Genomic DNA, 12,080 nt, shown 5'->3' with positions numbered 1-12,080 from the left:
CAGAGATAAGGCCATGTGAAGACAAAGTCAGACCGCCGTTGACAAGCCAGGAAGAGAGGCTCTCACCTCCAACCCTGCCAATACCTTGATCTCAAACGTCCAGTCTTCAGAATGGTGAGAAAATAAATGTCTGTTGTTTAAGCCACCCAGTCTGATATTTGTTATCAGAAATATCTAGGCAATCATAGCAAACAGTGAAAATTTCCAAGGTCACATAGTGACTGAGTGGCAGAATTGGGATTCAAACTCAGTCTGATACTTCAGATCACATGGTTAACCATTACATTATATTGCTTCCCAGTGGTGTTAAACATCTGAACCTTGGCAGAAGAAATGGGATTCAAAATCAGTACACAGAACTATGAAACACTTCAAAATGTAAGGTATATATTAACCCAAAGCTTATTTAGGCATGGCCCTGAGGTGTGTCCACGTAGCTATAAACTCTCCCAGCTTTTCTCTTAAAAATAAACTGCTTGGGGCTTCCCTGGTGGCGCAGTGGTTGAGAGTCCGCCTGCCAATGCAGGGGATGCGGGTTCGTGCCCCGGTCCGGGAAGATCCCACACGCCAAGGAGCAGCTGGGCCTGTGAGCCATGGCCGCTGAGCCTGCGCGTCCAGAGCCTGTGCTCCACAGCGGGAGAGGCCGCAGCGGTAAGAGGCCCGCGTACCGCAAAAAAAACCCCCAAAAAACAAAAACAAACCAAAAAAACCACTCAATGTGTGCAGAGGCCAATTATGATTGAAAAGAACTGCTCAACTGAAATATTATTAATAAACCTGCAGGAATAAGTCACTTTATTTGGTGATATAAGACACAGAAAGTTGCCATCAATCTTCCTGTCAGAGCTGAGTACAAATACAGGCTACAGTAGTGAGCCATATTTATTAAACAGCAGAAAAAAAAAAAACTCTATTCTTACATTGTCCCATGTAATTTCAATGTACAACAGGATCATTAACTTCCTTGTCTCTTGTCATTTACTGACCATCAGCGGTATACAAAGCCTAAAAACTTTCTCGTTAATAGGGACCTGACTGTCAAGGATTGCCATTAAGATACTGTCACCAAGAGTCCTTGTTTCTTGGCTAACTGCACAGCAATAAAATGTTCAGAAGCAGATGTCTCTGAAAATTCCCTGAATTTCTGAAAATTTCTAAAATAAGAAAGGAACATAATGTTTGTAAATTCTCTTGAGTCCTTTGCTGGTCCTGGTATTACACAGAATTTCAGGAATAGTTTACAGTGAAGTGTACAAATAGATTAATTATAGAAAATGTCTGCCACTAGCAGGAAATAAGTTACATGGTTAACTGTTGTGTCAGAGGCTAGCTGGATACTCATCTATGCTGCTTCTTTTTATAGGGCACACAGGGGAGAACTGACTCCTCAGAACCCTGGGCAGGTAGGTTGGAGCCATGTGACTAGTTGTGGCCAAAGGAATAGGAGCAGAAGTGATGTGCATGCCACTTCCATGTTTGGCCCCTAAAATCCTTTGTAAGATCCTCAGCTCTTATGCATTCTCATTATCCCTCTCTCATATCTATTTCTCTCTCTCTCTCTTTCTCCCCTCTCCTCCCAGCCCTCTCCTTCTCTGCCTCCCTCCTCATTTCCTCATCCTCATGGCTGAAGTGAAAAACTCCAGTATGGCGAAACCATGTGATGAAATATGTTTGGATCACCACACGGAGGGAAACTGCTCGGGAAGGATGCCTGACCACATCAATCTTCCCAGTATGAGAGAAAGAAGTGTTTCCATTTTGTAGAGCCTAAGGCTTGGAAGTTCTTTGTAAAACTCAACTTGAACTTAAAAAGTTGGCTTCATATTTCCCTAATTTTTTTTTTTTTTTTTTTTTTTTGCAGTACGCGGGCCTCTCACTGCTGTGGCCTCTCCCATTGCGGAGCACAGGCTCTGGACGCGCAGGCTCAGCGGCCATGGCTCACGGGTCCAGCCGCTCCGCGGCATGTGGGATCCTCCTGGAACGGGGCACGAACCCGTGTCCCCTGCCTCAGCAGGCGGGCTCTCAGCCATTGCGCCACCAGGGAAGCCCCCTAATTTGTTTTTTTAATCATCACCTTCCAGATTAAATTACTTTCTTACCTCCTTCCTTGATAGCTTCATATTAAATAAATAATAAAACTTCTATGACCAGGGTGAGTCTTTACTGCCACCATCCATTCTCTTTCAAGGGAATAAAAGACTATTCTGAAGCATTCATATAGTGAAGCAGACATTTATTAAGCACCTTACATATGCAGTCCCAGCAGTGATCTCAGCTTTTAAATGTACTATTCACTTAATCCTGACAACAGCCTTATGAAGAAGTTATCACTAGTATCCTATTTACCACAGAGGAAACTGAGGTCAAGAGAGGTAAGTATCATTCTGGTATCGGAGCTAGGATTCCAATTCAGCCCATCTGGCTCCAGAGGAACTAGCTCTTCATACCAAAAGTAAGTGCTAATCTGCTTTTCAGGGGTCCCAAGTGCATGTCTCCATTTAGAAAACTTTGATGTACCAAGATTTTTTGAAAATTATTTTAGAGGATAGGTATTATTGCTACAAGCACCATCTACATTACAAAGGGACTCCTTTAAGGAATGAAGGCACAACTAAGATTAAGATGAGATAATCTGATCAATTCTTATTTACCTAAAGCTATTTGGGGAAAGCACTACCATACACAGTGAGGCACACTCCCTTCTCCCCCTCCTTTTGTCTGCTTGGTTCATTCGATCCTTAGCTGTGAAACTAGAGAACCATCTGGATTATGTCTAGAGACTGCAATGCATTGCACGTGGCGATTTTCACACCTGTTGCACAAAACAAAACAAAAACAAAAAATACTTTATCTTAACAAGATAATACGTGGTCCCTCTATGTAAGATTTAAATGCGCTGCCCTGTACAGGCAGCTAAACACCTATGGATTCTTCAGCTCAACAGACTGGGTGCCATTACTTGGTACCAAGACAGTCTTTTTGTTCTGTTCCCGAGATTATAGGAGTCACCAGTCTCTCACAGTGTCCTTGCTCCTGACGTCAAAGGTTAAACAAGCAGACCACACAATGCTGCACACACAGCTCTGTTTTCTCCTGACCCTCACCCAGGGTGGTGCCTCTGGGTGCTGAAAAGGGTGCCCGGTAGTGACAAGACTTAAGTCCAGGGCCTCATATAAGACAACTATGCTTGGATTCACAAATACCATGCAAACCTGTTTACAGGTGTACTAGACAAATACTGGGTAAAGATTAAGGGTCAGGTCATACACGTTAGTCAGCCAAGATGAAAAACAGTCTCCGCTTCTGTTCGGAGAGAGCCACTCACGCTAAAAATAATCTAATTTATATCTTAAGGAAAGAGATCAAATGAAATGAGAAAGACACACCCTGGATTACCAACTGGTTTTAGATGTTTAAGATCTGAGACTTTTCATCTTTTTGTTCAATAAATTACAAGACGATTTGTATGAAAGAGAGTGATAATGGCAAACTGCTGATGAAAAATTCACAACTTAAAATTTTAAAATGATCCCTGGGAAACAAGCATTGTAAATTGCAAATATTCCCACTGAAGCTGAGAGATAAATTATCTGAATTCAGGAGGAAAAAAATAGGTATAATTAAGATTGGTAAAAATTTTAAATGTCACACACTTCCATAGGATTTACATTTTACTTAGAAGAGCACATATTTATTGATGTTTATGTATTTGTAATGTAGTAAGGCCAGTATTTAGAATGCCTGGACACCTCTGGTCTCAGGACACCCCCGGGAAATAGTCAAGTGCAGACAACATCATTCCAGGCTAAAGAACACAGTGACCCAGTAAGGTTGGTAGGAAAATTGGCCCTTAGATTCAAAGTCTTGCTGCTTTAAGCACCGAAATAGAGAGGTAACCAATTTATTCAAACTGTAAGTTACATAGATCTAAAACCCTAAATGGTTGTCTGTAGACAAAAGCAAATAGTATTAAATGTGTACATCATCCTACACTAGGGATGGCTGGAAGAAAACTGACGCTATGACCCTAACATCTGAGCACGGGAAATTAAATATCCAGGCCATCCAAAGGGCACTACGTTAGATCCTGTAAATAAAATGCTAAGAAACATACTGAGTGTCTTCCCTCACTAGGCTCACCATGAAGATTAAGTACAAGATGCTCTGATAGCATAGAGCAGGTGAACATGACGAAGCCTTGCAGTTTGATGACCTGAAAGATGAGTAGATGCCAACTAGGCAGAAGTGGGGTGGGGGTGGCCTGTTCCAGGAACCAATAACCATAGGTTGAGGGGTTTGAGGGCAGGGGAGGGGCCCGCAGCAGTTCCTGTAAATGGAAGAAGCTGGTGAGGCTGAAGAGCTTAGAGTGGGGGAGGCACCAGCAGCATCAGATTGGGGGAGAAGTTAGCAAGAGCCAGATGACTGCACAGAGCCTGAAAGCACAGGAAAGACATGGAAGAGGGGCATTTATTCTGAGAGGGTGGTAAGGCGCTGGAAGGTTTAAAGGAAGAGACAACATGATCAAGTGTACATCTTAACCATTCTCAACTTCTCAAAGTTTTGGCTGCAGCAGAGAATTAAGCGAAGGATTTTGAAACAGGTTTGCAGATAGGAAGGTAAATCTAAGTCTACTGTAATTTAATCCAGAAATGTGGGACTTCAGGAGTTTTCACTACCTTCTACTTTCCTTTATTATAGAACGTGTAAAAGTATAGACAACTAAAATCTTATCATATCGACAGATCAATGAAACAGAATAGAGAGCCCAGAAATAAACCTACATAAATATAGTCAGCTGAACTTTGACAAAGGAGCAAGGACAACACAATGAAGCAAAGACAGCCTTTCAACAAATGGTGCTGGTACAACTGGACATCCACATGCAAAATAATGAACCTAGACACAGATCTTACACCCTTCATAAAAACTAACTCAAAGTGGATCACAGATATGAATGTAAAATGCAAAGTTATCATACTTCTAGAAGATAAGCCTAGGAGAAAACCTAGGTGGCCTCAGACAGGGCGATGCCATATTAGATACAACACCAAAGGCATGATCCATGAAAGACATAATCAATAACCTAGTCTTCATTAAAATTAAAAACTGCTCTGCAAAAGACAATGTCAAGAGAATGAGAGGATAAGCCATAGACTGGGAGAAAGACACATCTGATAAAGGACTGTTATCCAAAATATAAAAAGAACTCTTAAAACAGTAAGAAAAACAACCTGATTACAAAATTGGTCAACCTGATTACAAAATTGGTCAAAGACCTTAACTGACACCTCACCAAAGAAGATATACAGATGGCAAATAAGCATAAAAAGGATACTCTATAAAAATTAATAAAAAAGCAACTATGCTCCAATAAAAATTAATGAAAAAATATAGTCTACATCATATGTCATCAGGGAAATACAAATTAAAACAACAACAAACTATCACTACACACCTATTACAATGGCGAAAATCCAGATCACTGGCAACACTAAATGCTATTGAGGATGTGGAGCAACAGGAACTCTCATTCATTGCTACTGGGCATGCAAAATAGTACAGCCACTTTGAAGACAGTTTGGCAAATTTTAATAAAACTAAGCATTCTTTTACCATATGATCCAGAAATTGTGTTCCTTGGTATTTTCCCAAAGGAGATGAAAACTTATGTCCACACAGATGTTTATAGCAGATTTATTCATAATTGCCAAAACTTGGAAGTGACCAAGATGTCCCTTAGTAGGTGAATGGATTTTAATAAACTGTGGTACATCCAGACAATGGAATATTATTCAGCATCCAGACAATGGAGTATTTTTCAGCACTAGAAAGAAATACGCTATCAAGCCGTGAAAAGGCATGGAGGAACTTTAAATGCATATTACTAAGAAAAAGAAGCCAATCTGAAAAGACTACATACTTTATGATTCCAACTACATGACATTCTGGAAAAGGAAACACTTGGAGACAGTAAAAATATCATTGGTTGCCAGTGGTTGGAGGGGAGGGATGAATAGGTGGAGCACAGGATTTTTAAGGCAGTGAAATACTTTGTATGATACTATAATGATGGCTACATATCATTGTACGTTTGTCCAAATCCACAGAATGTACAACAGCAAGAGTGAACCCTAATGTAAAGTAAGGAATTGGGGTGATAATGATGTGAAAATGTAGGTTTATCAATGTAACAAATGTACCACTCTGGTGGGAGTTGTTGATAATGGGGAGGCTGTGCATGTGTGGGAGCAGGGGGTATATAGGAAATCTCTGTACCTTCCTCTTAATTTTGCTGTGAACTTAAAACTGCTCTAAAAAAATAAAGTCTTTGGGCTTCCCTGGTGGCGCAGCGGTTGAGAGTCCGCTTGCCGATGCAGGGGACACAGGCTCGTGCCCCGGTCCGGGAAGATCCCACATGCCGCGAAGCAGCTGGACCCGTGAGCCATGGCCGCTGAGCCTGCGCGTCCGGAGCCTGTGCTCCGCAACGGGAGAGGCCGCAACAGTGAGAGGCCCACGTACAACAACAACAACAAATAATAATAATAATAAAGTCTTTTTAAAATCTGATAGTTTATTTCTCTTTGGGAATAAGGATAATGAGTATATTCCTATTCAGGTGACACCAACTGATCTTTTTGGCTGCCCTGAACAAACCATACTGTCATTTAGTCAGTTGAGGGGGAAAGGCTTAGCCTCTTTCCCCCTTACAAGTTAAGTGAAAATGAATGATTTCAAAATGTACTCTTATTACATAGTACACATACTTTCAGAATAAACCTCAACTGACTGGAAAATAAATTCCAACAGCCAAAATCCAGCTGCGCTGTTAGAACAGGGCAGCATCAGTTCTCTTTTGGAGGTTCAAGTCTTGCTTTCCAGACAGGATGTACCTCTGCCCACTAACAGCCTCACACTGGCCACCTGTTTCTCACAACAGGTTTTGCTCTTCATTAACTCAGTTACAGAATGGTGATCTGGCTCTCCCTTCTAGAGAAAACAAACAGTGGTTTATTCAACCTGGTGCCACTACCCCACAGACTGGGAAACACAGCCAATCCAGTGGCCTGGGCTTTTCTCAGCTGTTTTGCTGCTGCTGAGTCAGAGGATGATCTAGCTCAGGTAATCAACCACTGTTGCCTACTCCAGGACCCCCAGCCCAAATACATCTCCTGCAGGTAAAATTCCTCCTGGATTCATGTCACCCTGAAAAAATAGTTTACTTGCCTAAGTACTTATTTGGGAAACACTTCCCAAAAGGTTTTAAAATGGAAACTTCCTGGAAGGTGAGCATGTTAACTAGATTTATGCAAAGTCTAGAAACATTTCAAATTGCAAATTGCTTCCTATTTAAAATCACTGAAATTTAGTTACTGGGAGTTTGCCAATGGAGGGAGGAAGACAGAGCCAGCAAGAGGCACTGTGCTGAAGGTTTAAGGACGGCACACTTGAAACAGCTGAGGGCTCCTGAAGCCAGGAAGGAGGAGTGCACGGGGTAAGTGTAATGGCCTGGCTAAATTCACATGCTTCCTCAGCACATCCTGGCCTTGTGACCCACGGCGAAACACTTTAACTTCTTGAGCTCCAGTTTCCTCAGTTATAAAGTGGGTAGAGTACTTGAACCTACCGCGAAATGTGAGGATTAACCCAACTGGAGCACAGACAACAGTGCGAGGCATGCTGTAGGTAATTGATAAACATTAGCTATTGTCAAGCTTCCTCTCGGCTCCTCTACCCCAATGAGTTAGAGAGAAGTCGGTGGTTATCTCCTGTCTGCTTCTATGTTGTGTATTGGAAAAGGGCTGAAAGGAAGAAAGCCGTGTGGTGTGGAAGCCCCTTGGACTGAAATGTTGTCTTATGGGGCCAGGGCAGGGGACACTGAAAAGTGAGAGTTGGGTCATGCTCGAGGTCAGTCTGCAAAGCTTATATAGTCCAGGGGTCAGTAAACCTTTTCTTTAAAGCACCAGATATAAAATATTTACCATCCCTGTTGCAACTACTTAACTCTGCCATTGTAGCATGAAAGCAGCCATAGACAACAATCAACAAATGAGCTTGGTTGTGCTCCAATAAAACTATTTACACAAATAGGCAGAGGGCCAAATGGGCCTTACTTTGATCCCTGTTATAGTCTATTAGCATAAGGCCCTGAGCACAGGAATGGGGATGGGGCAATGCAGACCTAACCCTTCTGTACCCAGGAACACAGGCCTTTGCTCTCACCCTGTCCCTAAGTCCATATCAAAGTTTTTCATTTATGGACATCACATTATCAATGTGCTTATATATGTAGACAGTGGGCAGGTATATGTGGGAATATGTGTCTTTATTTCAGAGTTCTTACTTTATAATGCACATTCACTCTCCCAATATTTCTATCAATTTACCTTGAGTCAAGTTAAATGTAGGCATTTAATCTAGAAATGTTAGTGCAACTATGTGTATTATAGTTATTTTTCACTGAAAATTTCTATTTTGGCAGGAAAGATAGGGGATGGGGAGAAAATAAAGAGTGCCATATCAGTTTCTATGCTAAATTTTCCCTTTAGACAGCATCTATCACCTTCCCAGTTTTGCCAGGAACAATTCCAATTTAAGCCTGTTGTCCTTTAGCATTTATCCAGAACTTCCCCTTTTCTGTAATCAAAAAGTTGCATTAACAGGTAGTAATTGTTATTAAACTGTGTACTAACTATACATTAAAGGTTTTCTTAAGCATTAAAGTCATTAACAGCTGCATTAAAATAAACCAGGGTGAGTTAGTGGATGTGCGCTTTTTACCTTCAGCGTTCACCTGGTAGCGTGAGACATTTGTGCAGTGAAAAGGCTTCTCACTAATGCGCTGCTAAATCAGAAGACCATCAGTGATAAACCCATCTCTCCTTTCCTGACTCTCTCTAGACACAATGTAACTAAGACTTTCCTTTCAGGAGCAGGAAACAGGAATACTCACTGATAAAACAAATTAAGCTTGGATAAGAGAAGCTGGAGACAGATAACTCCTACAGGTCTCGATGGTGATGGAGAAAGATGGAGGGGTCTGACTGCGGGCCACCTGGAAAACCAGCCAGTTGTGCCGCTACCCGCAGATAGATGCACAGTGCTGCCGGGCAGCCATTTGGCCACATCAATAGGAAATTGGGAAATTACAGGCACAGTGTACAGGAAATAGGTACCGAAAACACAAGTTGGAGAGTCCTGCCACAGAGCAATAGAAAGTAATTAGAATGTTTTCGCTACTATAATTTAACCATTTTTAGTGTGTTTTAAATGTATAACCAGTTATTTTACTGGATGGTAAAGCTTTTACATTTTGCAGTAAATCCTTTTAGCAGCAATGACCCCACAAGACAAACAAAGATGCATGCTTAATAAAAAGTTCAGTACCAAATTTCCTTTCCTCAAGAATGATGGTGATAACCGTGTAGCTTGCTTGAAACATGTAACTGTCACAGCCAAGAGGAGCCTCAGGAGACATGACAACTAAGTATAATGTGGTGTCCTGGATGGAATGATGGAACCAAAAAAAGGATATTAGGGAAAAACTGAGGAAATCTGAATAAAGTATGGAATTTAATTACTAATAATGTATCAATATCATTTCATTAATTTTAACAAATTACTACACCAACGCAAAATGTTAAAAATGAGGGAAAGTGGGTGCAGGTTATATAGGAACTCTCTGTACTATCTTCACAATTTTTCTGTAAACCTGAAAACATTCTTTAAAAATAGGCTTATTAAAAGAAAGTTTGTCAGCATTTATCCTCCACTATAGTGAATTAGAGTGATATCATTAACCACATGAACCAGAAGACACAAATCTCCTGAAGAAGCATCAGCATCTACATCTTTTAAATTTATATTCTGTACCAAAATAAAATGAAGTTGAAAAGGCCTACAATTTTGAAGCATCTAAGTACGGGAAAACATTCAAAAGAGTCATAAATGGAGATAATTTATTTTACAAGTCTTGTCTTATAAAAGCTAAGAAACTTGTCAAAGTATTTGTCAAAGAAAGTACTTTGAAGGGAGGTAAAAACAGAACTTGTGACAATCAAGGGCTGAAATATTTACAAAAGTCAATATTCATACATGTCAGTACCAAAAAAAAATTGAGAATATCCTCTGTTTAGTAGAATCTGCTCTAACCTTATCACAGGATTTGCTCTTGAAGTGCTCTTCAGCCCTTGTACACAGAATAATTTTCTTAATTAAAAACATGACCCACAGAGAAGAGTCAATTGCTGATATCAACAATTTCAAATTTAATAATCATAAAATGTAACTCCAAAGAAGATTACAAGCAATTTTATGGAGGAAAAAAGCATAATAAGACCACATTGGAAAAAATATATATTCTTCAGAAAAGTATTAGAGATAGATGAATAATCAACAGATTAAAATACTTAAATATTTTCCAAAACTACTCTGCTTTGCAATTTTTAAATGTTCACATATTTATTAAAAGATTTTCTTTGCACTAATGTACCTAAAAATTTTTATGTATTTTAGAAATAACTTTATTTTTTATTTATTAAAAAAATTTTATATAGAACTGTTTTATAGGACCACATATATAATAAAAGCAATTTTCAGACAAAATAATATTTCAGTAATATTAGATAATTTTAAGTATATTAGATCTCATTTTATTCATAGGAAAATTCTGGTTTGGAGAACCAATTTTACAGCCACTCTACTTTCCTATCTCATTTCCTTCAAACGTCCTATCTTCTAAACACTCTTAGGTGTTCACTGTCCTCAAATATTTTGCACAGTGCCCAACACACAATATATAAATTTTCAAAAAAGGAGACAAATATGTTATCTTGGTTGATTTCAAATTATCCCATTCCTTAACTATTTTTTTTCTCACTTTTTGAGACTGAAAAGAGTTGGGAAACAGCTTTATCTCTCCCTAGTCAAAGAATATTTTAATCTTACTCTCTGATCAAAACCAAAACTTTCTGTAACTCCTATCTAGAAATCAAACTCTGCACATCAGTCAAGGCTCTCTCAAAAGTTGCCTCTTCCATGAAGCCTGCTCTGAATGATTCAACCACAAGAAATCCTTCCCATGCCACATTTCATCTGAAGCTCTATGTACTGAGTTTTTTGTGGATGTTTTATCTTCCCAGTTACCCTATCAGTCTCCACATCCCTTGCAGCACCCAGAGATCTGACCAGCAACAGATCCTGCATTAATGAATGAATGAGGCCAGAGCCTAGGGAAGGCGGACACAGTGCGGGGTGGAGTGGAGAATGTGGAGCTTTGTACTGGACCTGAGGCAGGCTAAGGACTCTGCCTCACGGAGGGTAAAGAAGACAGTGGTGAGGAGGGAGCAGATGAGACTGGCTGGGCACAGGGTCAGGAAGGAGACAAACTGGTATATCTGACTGACAAGCGGAAAAGGGGCATTTCCCTTCACAACACAGTGAGAAAGGAGAGATTCTAGAAGCACACCAGGTTGCATCTAAAATCTACATGCAAGGGCATACACTCCTCTTCAACCTGCTGGCTGCCTTTTGCCTTGATTTAATTTTCCCCTTTCTCCTTTCACACTGTTTCCAACAGGGAAGCAGCCAATATCTGCTATATAACATACACTAAGAAAGCTGAAGAGAGTCAAAAATCATCACTGGAGAAAATGTCCTGTGGGGATTTCTAACTAATATTTCTGATACACAGAAACCGCTTCATTTTCTTCCACTTCAGATTTGTGTGTTTGTGGGTTGAGGATGCTGAAATCAGAACTCCATCCAAGCTAAATGGCTAAAACAATATGGTGAATCCTAAATATATTTCAATAATAAATTAGGATGCATTTTAAACAAAATAATGTTTAAGTTTATAAATATTATTATATATATGTGAGTTTTAAAAACAAATTAAATCACATGATTTTATGAAGATCAACATGGACTTATTAAAATATTGCATTACATAGATAACCCATCACCAGCTTCTATAGAAGATAAGGATTTGCTTGTCTAAAATCTCCCAAAGACTTCTTACTATATACCACAGAAACATGAGTACCAGCAAAGAACTCATTTTCTCTCCTAAAATTAGCATATTC

At 39.8% G+C, this 12,080-nt stretch overlaps 1 protein-coding gene across 1 annotated transcript in view; it reads right to left on the bottom strand.

The window, feature by feature from the left end:
- The window catches only part of RASEF (RAS and EF-hand domain containing), a gene marked incomplete at its 5' end in the record, with an annotated part of 85,630 nt that overhangs the window by 55,378 nt on the left and 18,172 nt on the right, over positions 1–12,080 (bottom strand). The gene's annotated exons all lie outside the window — the stretch shown is intronic.

Source organism: Mesoplodon mirus (assembly GCF_964341445.2).
Source record: "Mesoplodon mirus genome assembly, chromosome: 1".
NCBI lineage: Eukaryota > Metazoa > Chordata > Mammalia > Artiodactyla > Ziphiidae > Mesoplodon > Mesoplodon mirus.
Note: the sequence above shows the minus strand (reverse complement) of the source record. Positions and strands in the feature narration are given on the sequence as shown.